Source organism: Varroa destructor, unplaced genomic scaffold (genome assembly GCF_002443255.2).
Source record: "Varroa destructor unplaced genomic scaffold, Vdes_3.0 BEIS01000007.1, whole genome shotgun sequence".
In the NCBI taxonomy this organism is placed as follows: domain Eukaryota; kingdom Metazoa; phylum Arthropoda; class Arachnida; order Mesostigmata; family Varroidae; genus Varroa; species Varroa destructor.
In genome coordinates, this window is record NW_019211460.1 from 20,079,640 (window position 1) to 20,089,003 (window position 9,364).

General features: G+C 40.0%; 1 long non-coding RNA gene across 4 annotated transcripts in view; it reads right to left on the bottom strand.

Moving 5' to 3' along the window:
- Positions 1–224: 224 nt before the first annotated feature.
- Positions 225–9,364, bottom strand: part of LOC147754429 (uncharacterized) — a 13,449-nt gene continuing 4,309 nt past the window's right edge. Inside the window, exons 2-3 of one of the 4 annotated variants that reach the window (XR_015318045.1) lie at positions 2,288–7,299; positions 225–1,945 (exon numbers count right to left, since the gene is read on the bottom strand). This is a non-coding gene — a long non-coding RNA (uncharacterized LOC147754429). Of the gene's footprint in view, positions 7,300–9,364 lie in introns of all 4 variants that reach the window. The other 3 variants (XR_015318046.1, XR_015318044.1, XR_015318043.1) reach the window with 3 other exon arrangements.

Genomic DNA, 9,364 nt, shown 5'->3' on the forward strand with positions numbered 1-9,364 from the left:
ACCTTACACAGAATAGAGTATAGAAGGAAAAAAAAATTCTGCTAATTTTTATAAGAAAAGCGATATTAATATGCAAAAACCACGATTTTTTCTGATAGACGGTCATATTTGTTTAAATATGTCATAGGCATTTGCATTATATACTTTTCTCAAAAGATATGATGACCTACGCATGATGTTTAGTAGATGATTCGAAACATAAGAGTAGAAAAATCATCCATGAATACGAGTAATAAACATCAAAGCAATTACTTTTTTTATTATAGTCCTTTCATAATATCATATCGATAGCGATAGCAGGTAACGTTCGTTGCTAAAAACGCTGTTTAATAAAAGCCTTACATAAATAAGTGAGTTTATATCTTGAGCATTGGATCGCTTCCGTGAGGTGCTTCAGAGTACCTCAACCTGCTTTGTTTTTTCTGTGCTCAGGCTCTATAGATCCAGGCTTCCCTTTAGGCTTCTGCTTCCTTGAATTAATGAGTAGGTAGCCTGATCGGCCAGATTGTAGTGATATCTGTTTTTTTTTTTTAATTTTCTTAATAAGCGTTTGTTAAACTCAATCGAAAAGAAGCGATTTTTAAATAACTAAGAGGATACTACCTAAAATAATATATTATACGTGAATCTGAACAATGAATTCTATTAATTTTCTTGTAAAAACTTGGAAAATACTATTTATTTATCAAGTCCGTGTTTGTCATTTTGTCTTACCAGTTTTTTATTATCCCTAGAAGTATTTTTAATAATGTTCCTTTTCACTCTCTTTTCCATTTATTTTATTTTTCTTTTTTTATATATATTCATCTTAGCTAAGTAATTACTTTGATGTTTCCTTAAGCGTTCTCCAAGCAAATAAATACAAGAAAAAGTTTGGTGCCATTAGGTAGCAGAGTATGTGATGTTCTTAAACAAATTCAACTCGATATAAACAGCTCAGGTTATCATCAAACCTAACTCCAATATCTTGTAGATCGTCGTTTTCCATTTTTGTACCATGTATTTTATTCCCAAATTGAAATGAAAATTACTATTTTCTACCACTGAGACCTTTATCTAGAAGATAAAGGGCTCTAATTTACCCACTAGCTTATTAGAACAAATAATTATCTTTCATTATTTTTGACCGATACATGTGTTTTCTAAAAGTTAGCTCTAACTAGATGCGAATCAAAGTTTAAATTTTACAGTTATTTCATGAAATGATCCAGCAGTATAAACAGCACCTTTCGGGCTTTCCTAACCAGCGACGTGATCTTTTAACGGAATAAATAGTACGTGTACTTGTAGGACTACATAGGGCTACAAGAGCTCGTCCTACATCGTTTCATTTTTGTAACGAGGCCTTTCGACATTTTCGTTTTTGCTTGTGGTATTGCTTACGCGCACAACTGTTATGAGCGTGGTCTCATTGATGTGGCCTAGTTGTGTGTCGAGTGCGGTAGAGCAGCGTTATTTTTTCTAGCCGCTGGCACCGCTTGTCCCACTTTACTCCACTTCCGTGCTATCGGTTGCGTAAGTGGTGTCTAGCGTTGCATGTTTGGTTGCATGTTTAGCCAGTACCACAGACAGCGCCTCAATTGTGGCTGTAACTGTGATAGCACTAGTCGGCCAAGCAGATCCAGTGACGAGTTGACATTGACCGATTAGTAAAAGCAGCGAAATGTCGTCGTCGTCGTCGTCGTCGTCGTGGCTGTGGCCTCGGTATCTACTACCGTTGACTTTGGTATCATTTTTCCTTTAGTCCTCCGTCTCGTCCGCTGCCCCGGGCGCCGACGGCACTCATAGCGGTTGCTCGATAACTCGTCATCATCAATCGCTAGCAATCGTCGCCCGTGACCGTCATGGCGGTGACCACAGCTGCTTTCCTTCTACAATGGTTGTAGAACGGCAATACTTCTGTTAGCTGTTGCAATCGCAGCTGCACCAGAACGGCTAGTCGTGGCTAAAAGCAAATGTAATAGGACGGATGTTACGTACTAGCCGCGCAATACACTATCGAAACACAGCGCGTCATCGCACCGCAAGGGGAAGTGCTAGCTGTGCGGGTCACTTCTAACACAAAGTTACCGGTGTGGTACCTTTGCAGACGTCGTAATCTCGCGATAACCACTTTAGGGGAGACGAAAAAAACGCAACAGAACAAGGGGCAAACGGAAATAGGAAAAACATCGTAGAGAGGAGCATGAAACATTTCATCACTTCATGCTTCTATTACGGGTGAGAAGGTGCTTACGGTTCAAAAGAGATGACTAGAGAAACAAGTGTATGAGGAACAGAGCTTTACCCTCTGCAGGTTCCGAGCTCTACGGGTAGTTGTGAAACGCAATGCGACTGGTGATGTCGTAGTTGGCTGATTTCAACAACGTCCAGTACTGGGTCGCCCCTTTACGCTTCGGTGTAGACCCACGTCAGTCATTGTAGGGAAAAGAAGACGCGGTAGGTAGCTGTGCCTACATTATGCACCCTCCCCCGACGCGACACCTAAAACGGGTGTTGACAGCTGTTCAGATTAGAGAGTTCCACCTTAGAGGATTTGGAAAGAGGCGTTTGGCTTTCGTCGCTGCCTAATATGGTGTAAGTCGGAGCTTGATTCTCATGTGTCACCTCATATGCCACACAGGGGTACAGGAAAACAGGCAGAAAGAAACGTTTGAACAATTGTCTACCTGAAGGGAAACGGAAAATTAGAAGCGTGGCTTCTATCCTCTCCATTGTTAAGTTTTTGGGAGCAATGGATTAAACGAAAACTTTTGATCTTCTGTCTCCTAGTAATAATTTTTCTAGTCTTATGGTCGGTACGGCTGTCCAGCACTGTTTCAGAGGACTTGCCTCCACTACGAGGTAGAGCGCATCACCTCTCGACCTCAACATAGACAGACTAAGCCTCTGACGTGCCCTTAAGTCTTGTATAAAATACACTACACTGCATCAACATAGTTTTCGTTTGCCATTTAATGCTTTCGTCATCACTCCTCTATTGATTTTGCAGCATTGACCCTCGCTCTAAAATTTCGCATAATATTGAGCAAAAATGAAAATGCCGTCTGTTTAGATGCCTACATGTATCTTAAGGAAACTACGGGCCGTTTGAAGGCTTCTTTGGTCCTGCGTAGTGTTAACGCTCCTAGGTGGGTAAGAGCCACCACCGCGCGTAGTACTAGAGTATAACAGCAAACGAGACGACCAGAATAATGATTGGCACCAGCTGGACCCATTGCGGCTGTTGTTAGACCATAACAAATATCATTTAATCGCTTTAGTATCGGCGTTCGAGCAGGATGGATGTGAAACAGAAATCCAGTCGGTACGAAAAATTGATGCCGTTGTATATGGTTATAGGGGTATTAAATATACATGAAGTAAAAACGCATGAAGACGTATGAAGACCAACATACTTAGCCGTACCTGTTAAACGTTTATAAAATATCTTAACGTAAAAAAACGTAAATAGAAAAACTGCCCTTACTATCCCTCTTCCCAGTACCGCTACTACAAAAATGGGACAGTTGATTAAGATGATTAGGATCGGGTACTTATAACGCAACAGTGTAAAACGATTCTCGACTTCGCTTACCCTTCTCTTGTTCATAGAGGTAGATTATGCAAGCCTGCTTGAATCTATCGTGTCTGCTTAGGAACCGTTTTTGAACCTAAACTTCATGATCTACTTAGGCAAATTCTAGAGTAAACTTGATAAGTCTTTTGCTCAGTAACTAACTAGGTGTGCTAACAGTCTAGCAATCATCCCACCGAGTCAACATTTCGTCCTCATTTAGGTGCTTTTTAGGTAGCCTCGTTGCCTATGTGAGCGATCGTTAAAAATTAAATCAATGATTGACTAATTCTGGCCACGTGTTCATAGTTCGTTCCGATTACGCGTCAAGACCAATGCACATTTAATACAGTTGTGTAGTCCACAATGTCAGTTTCAGCTTCGCTGGACGTCTCGAACGTGGCGGTAAGAAAGGTAAACTTAATTCTATCTAAACTTCATTTCGATGATATGCAATAGTCACCCAGATATGGCTCCCGCTTTCTCGCTCACTCTGCAATTTCTGCTTCTTATAGTTGGTACATACAATACGTTAAAGACAGCTATGATAACAATTTTATCTAGTCTCATGTTATCTGTAAACAGCGCTCGACCTCTTAACGTTCACATGGGATTGACAACGTAATTATTTAGTCAACCCGTTATGTCATAATTAGTAACCAATTTGTTAAACAATTAATGGCAATGTTTCGTTGCTTTTAGTCTGATATACTCATTTTTGTGATTATACTTAACCACAAACTTAGAAATCGAGATCCCCGCATCGCCTTAGGGCGTCCGACCGACTCGAATGGATGGATGCAGCAATAGCAACACTAAGATCTGTGTCTTGTCTGTTTTTTGCATGCCGCAGCAGTGCAGAACTTCCGTTTTGCTTTGCTGTTGAACAGTTTATAGATTGACTAGCTGTTACCTGAGTTTGAATCAATCGATGGGGTGAAATCGCCTTGCACGTAAGCTTAATTTGAAAAATAATTTTCCACCCTGTGAAACGTGTTTCCATCGCCATATTTTTACGTGCTGGCCTTTTCTAGTAATATCTGGTATTGTTCAGGTCTGCTTGCGCGCAGAACTTTGTCGAAGAGCTGCAGGTGAAGCAACGGCCGATAGCCGTTGTGGGTACAACCTTGGCCTACACACTGCGGACATCATTGCACATATGGCTTCCTATTTGCGCTTGCCTTGAAGGCAATGGACAGGAAAACACGTAACGGACGTCTATCGAAAAGCGATAATGCTCCCACAACGATAATGACAGCACCAGCAGCCAGATGCACCAAAGGCAATACCAGCTAGTCCGATAACATTACGACGACAATGGCAATAAGCAAAAGGGCAAACGCCCCGTAGCAAAGTCTTTTAAACCTGAATAGAGCCTGAAGTGCGACCCTCCCTCTAGGTTTCATGCGGAAATAATATCGCACTGTGGATTGACATGTGCAGCTCGGCATGCGCTGCACATATACATTTTTCAAATTATGCATATAGCAATAATAACTGATATCAAATGGCCGCGGTTTCGGATACGTATTGTATGCACATCGTTTTCCCTCTCTATTTAGTAGCCCGTCTAGGCTTGAAGCCGGGCATAAACACGTTTCGTTTTATGATAATAGGGACCAGCCATTCAAAGCAGTGCTTCAAGGTAGTAAAATCAAGCGTAGAACTCGGAAGATTTATAACTGAAATTGCCTAATAGAGAGTATAATTTCAATTCGTACATACCCTGAATAATAGTTAAAATACTAAATCTCTTCCTTCATGCGTGGGGCGTGTGCGTACAAGGGACCGGATGGAAGCCTTATGTAATAAACCATTCAAACATGGCTGACGAAGTGCTAGTACATGTGTATGCGCAGATGCTATGTAAAGAAAAAAACATCTTTGTGTAACCATCAAACGACGGATATTTCAAATGATCCAATTGGTCATTGGTTAGCACGGTTCCACATCGATAATGATTGAGCATAGACGAATCTATATTTTCCCTGATTTGTTTTCCTTTACGTACACGTATTTATAATGCATTATTGAAGGTAGTAGTATACAGATGGAATTCGGCCATAGAAACTCTTCAGATTTTGGAACATTTTAGCTATTATGAGATAATAAGTTCATTTTATAATGAAAACAGTCATGTTCTGTTTATCCTTCTAGGACCTTCTTGCGGAAAGTCTGCAAATCCATGTGACCCTTATTTACATTGAGACCATAAGCAGGCACCGATATCACAATTTGGTCTGTGCATGACTAACTGAAGGTGCCTTCATTAGGTAACAAAAACCTGATCGGAGCAGATAACGGATCTCTTAACCTGGCATTAAAGATGTTCAAGTCAGGTGAAGGCTCAAAATAGTAAACCCCATTGGAGTGATTGTAAAAAACAACACATAGAAAAGACGAATCCTTAGCTACCTGTAATCAAACTAATCGTTAGAAAACTTTAAGTTTCAAAGCAGGAAATTACAGTCAAACTAACCAGATCCGTGCTAGGCGTTGAGATGCTTAGGGTCATTTCAATTATATAGTATGCGCAATTTGTAGTAAGTTTATTAGCATCTGTTTTGTCGAAACCACTTCCGCTGCGAATTGATAACCATAACTGTTACTGCAAGCCTTCCAATCTCAACATTGTAGTCTGACCCATACTTTATTTGTCACATCAATAAAGGCAATCAATTTTGGTACTGAAGGACCCTTGTTAAAATATTGATTTTCGATACCTAATACACTCTGTTGACTCTTGCACGAACTTGATGTTCTATACCAGTGGGCCTATTTTTGCAGCTGTGGCTAACAACAAATCATATGTATGCCTACAAAAGCATGTGATTAGCTACTGATACTTTTTTCTCATACATGCTACATACCTTACGTGTACTGTATAAAATTGATATATTATCAAAATAACAAACTTTTTGACACAACGTAATAATATTAACTAGCAACAGTTAACCCAAATAAAATCATCCGTGATAACCTGTTTGAATGTCGGACAGTGAACTCACCTTAATAAAATGTTCGAATATTGTGTAAACACCCTCGAACAGTGGTCTTTTTTGCACAATTTATGTATATATATATAGCTTTCAACTCATCAGTGTATAATATTATAATAGCGCAAACGCATAATATCTGTATTGCAAGTCCTGTGACAACTGTCCACTAGTCGTTGATAATGTTTGGAATAAGATTATTATACGCAATTTATTCTTCATCTTCAAAGTTCAACCTCCTCCTCTCGGCTTTTCTCTTGAACTTTCCATCCGATGCTTACGGGACGACGTCTTTCTTAGGCAAATATAATGAGAGAGTGTCATTAGATTAGTGGTATTAGTTTCTCGCGGCCTATAGAAGACGCGGTCCATAAGATCCTTTCGTTTCTTCACATAGGGCTATATGGTGACAGTAGCAGCAGCGATGAATTCTTCCTCATACCCTATCGGGTAGTATCTCGGCCAGGATCGAGGATTATCGCTACACTTACTACTCACCTCGCCTATCCATATCATAGTCCTGAGTCATCCTTGACTGTCTTTTCCGTCCCTTTCTCAAGTTTGGTTTTCTTTTCGTTCATGGTTGTTCACCACCCATTACGGCACTCCAGCAGAAACCAATGTACCGCAGCTTCCCAGTTTCTTCCACGACATCAACCGCACGTCGTCATCAATCAGCACGAGCCAGTGCAATCTCTGCTGTGCCGCTTTTGAGACGGTGATCATATCAGATCCTTTTGCGATCTCCTAAAATGATGTGACGAGAAAAACGATATATATGATATACTCTTTATATTTATATACGTGTATATATTTGGAATAGAGATAGAAAGGTAGTTGGATAGCTTCTAATCTGTGACAGCCTTTAGAGGATGATGTTAGCAGATTTTCACATGTGCATTATTTCCATGAGAACAGGCACGATCGTACCGTATAATAATCCCCAGCAACTCCTAAATGAAAGGGTTTACCTAGATTATATTATATCCGATATGAAGTGTTGAGGTGTTGTGGAAATTGGAATGATCGTTCGACAATCAAAGTGGTGTAATCGTGCATTTATAAATTATTATAAATTTACTATAATAGTTTCGAAGGAAGGGAGAACGTAACAACTTTTTAGATAAGCTTGGCCTTTGATGGCCATGACCCTGAGAGCACTAGAGTTGATCACATTGGGTCGGCTTTTTTGGCCTCTTTGCAAATATTTATAGAAGTGAAACATACACACCGGTATCAGACGATAAGCTTTAGATGACCCTACAAAAATCTTTTTACTTGTAAAGCTTCTTCTTAATCAAGTTGAACAGGCACGGACTAAGGTTGACTCAAGAAAAATCTGTCATCGAACGATCAAGTCTAAATATTTGTGATTAGATAACATAACAAGAAACCCGTCTGCGTCTACTCCTCCTTACGCTTGATTATTTTGCCTTTCCAGGGTGTCCAGAACGTCAGTTTTACTAGATGGCATGAAGGCTTATGTATCTTTGCCGGTGTCGCAAAGCCCATCTATTTTTCCGTAATTATCAGCACCTCTATGTTGGTCCCGTTCTTTATTGACCGGTGTTAGTTGCGTTCAGCTCTTCTCTGTTGGATCCGTAAGGACTTAAGGTTGGTCCATCAGCATTACCGTCATTGCTGTGTCCTAGGACGTCGCTCGGTCCTCGCGACGAGTCGATCTTGTCAGACATATCGTAAGATAATACCACGGTAACCATGGACCAATTAGTCCATGACCCGCTAACGTAAAACTGTCTGTCACAGAACAGGCTCCCGCAGATGAAAAATGTATGTGAAGAAAGACCCGGAAGAATAGCAAAAGGCGAAGTAGCTCTAATCTAACTGCAATGAAAGAATGGCTTTCCTTGTCTGTTTGGTGTTATCCGACGTACGAGCGGGTTAAGAAAGAATGACTAACCATATGCGCGACACTGATTTCAAGGGGGGCAGACCCACTGAGCTTGGCGGCGTTATGGCTGCCTCCAAGACGTATTGATGGAACATGAAAGTTTGCTGCTGCCGAAAACAAATAAGTGCTTAACCTAAATTATATTAATGAACACCATTGGCACTAAAGTTTACAAGTGAATCGATTTGTTTCTTATTTCATAGAAGAAGTTTACGACGCGTTCGTTAGTGGTACATCGCAATTGTTCCTACTACAGCTGATCTTTTTTCGCGCGTTTCGTTAAAATCGAACGTCCTTCTTCTTGGCAGTTACGTTATTTTTGCTAGAAAATCGAAAGTTTCTCACAGTTTATGTTTTAGAGCCTTCATCTGTTTGCAATAGAGACATAGACTTTAAGTGTATTTCATTAACTATAATGCTATAAAAAGTCTTGATCGACAAGGCGAACGAGCTCGACTTTCAGGTAAAAGTCGATTACCTTTCCAAAAACACAACTCATCATCGAGAAAATTAATTTGCGTTTTCTACGAAAGCCAAACACCGAATTTAAAAAGCGTCTGCGACCTTACAATGATCGTTGGCAGATCCGATTAGTAAACGCAAAAAGAGTAGCTTCGCTGTATTCACTTACTACTGTATAAGCTGTTACGACCTTTCTTAAGCTTATTGCAATCTCGAGCCATTACTGACAAAATTGTATGAAAAAAACTTACCATAAATTGTCATATTAAATGATTATAAGTTCATGTTTGTTCTTCCTTGTCGAAAAGTAAGCCATATCATGACGTACCCATATAACTTTACACGCCATCTCTTAATCTATTAAATTAACGCTCTTTTTAAACCATCGATCATAGTTCTTTTCTACCGTACACAGATTGTTTTTAAGGTGTATATATA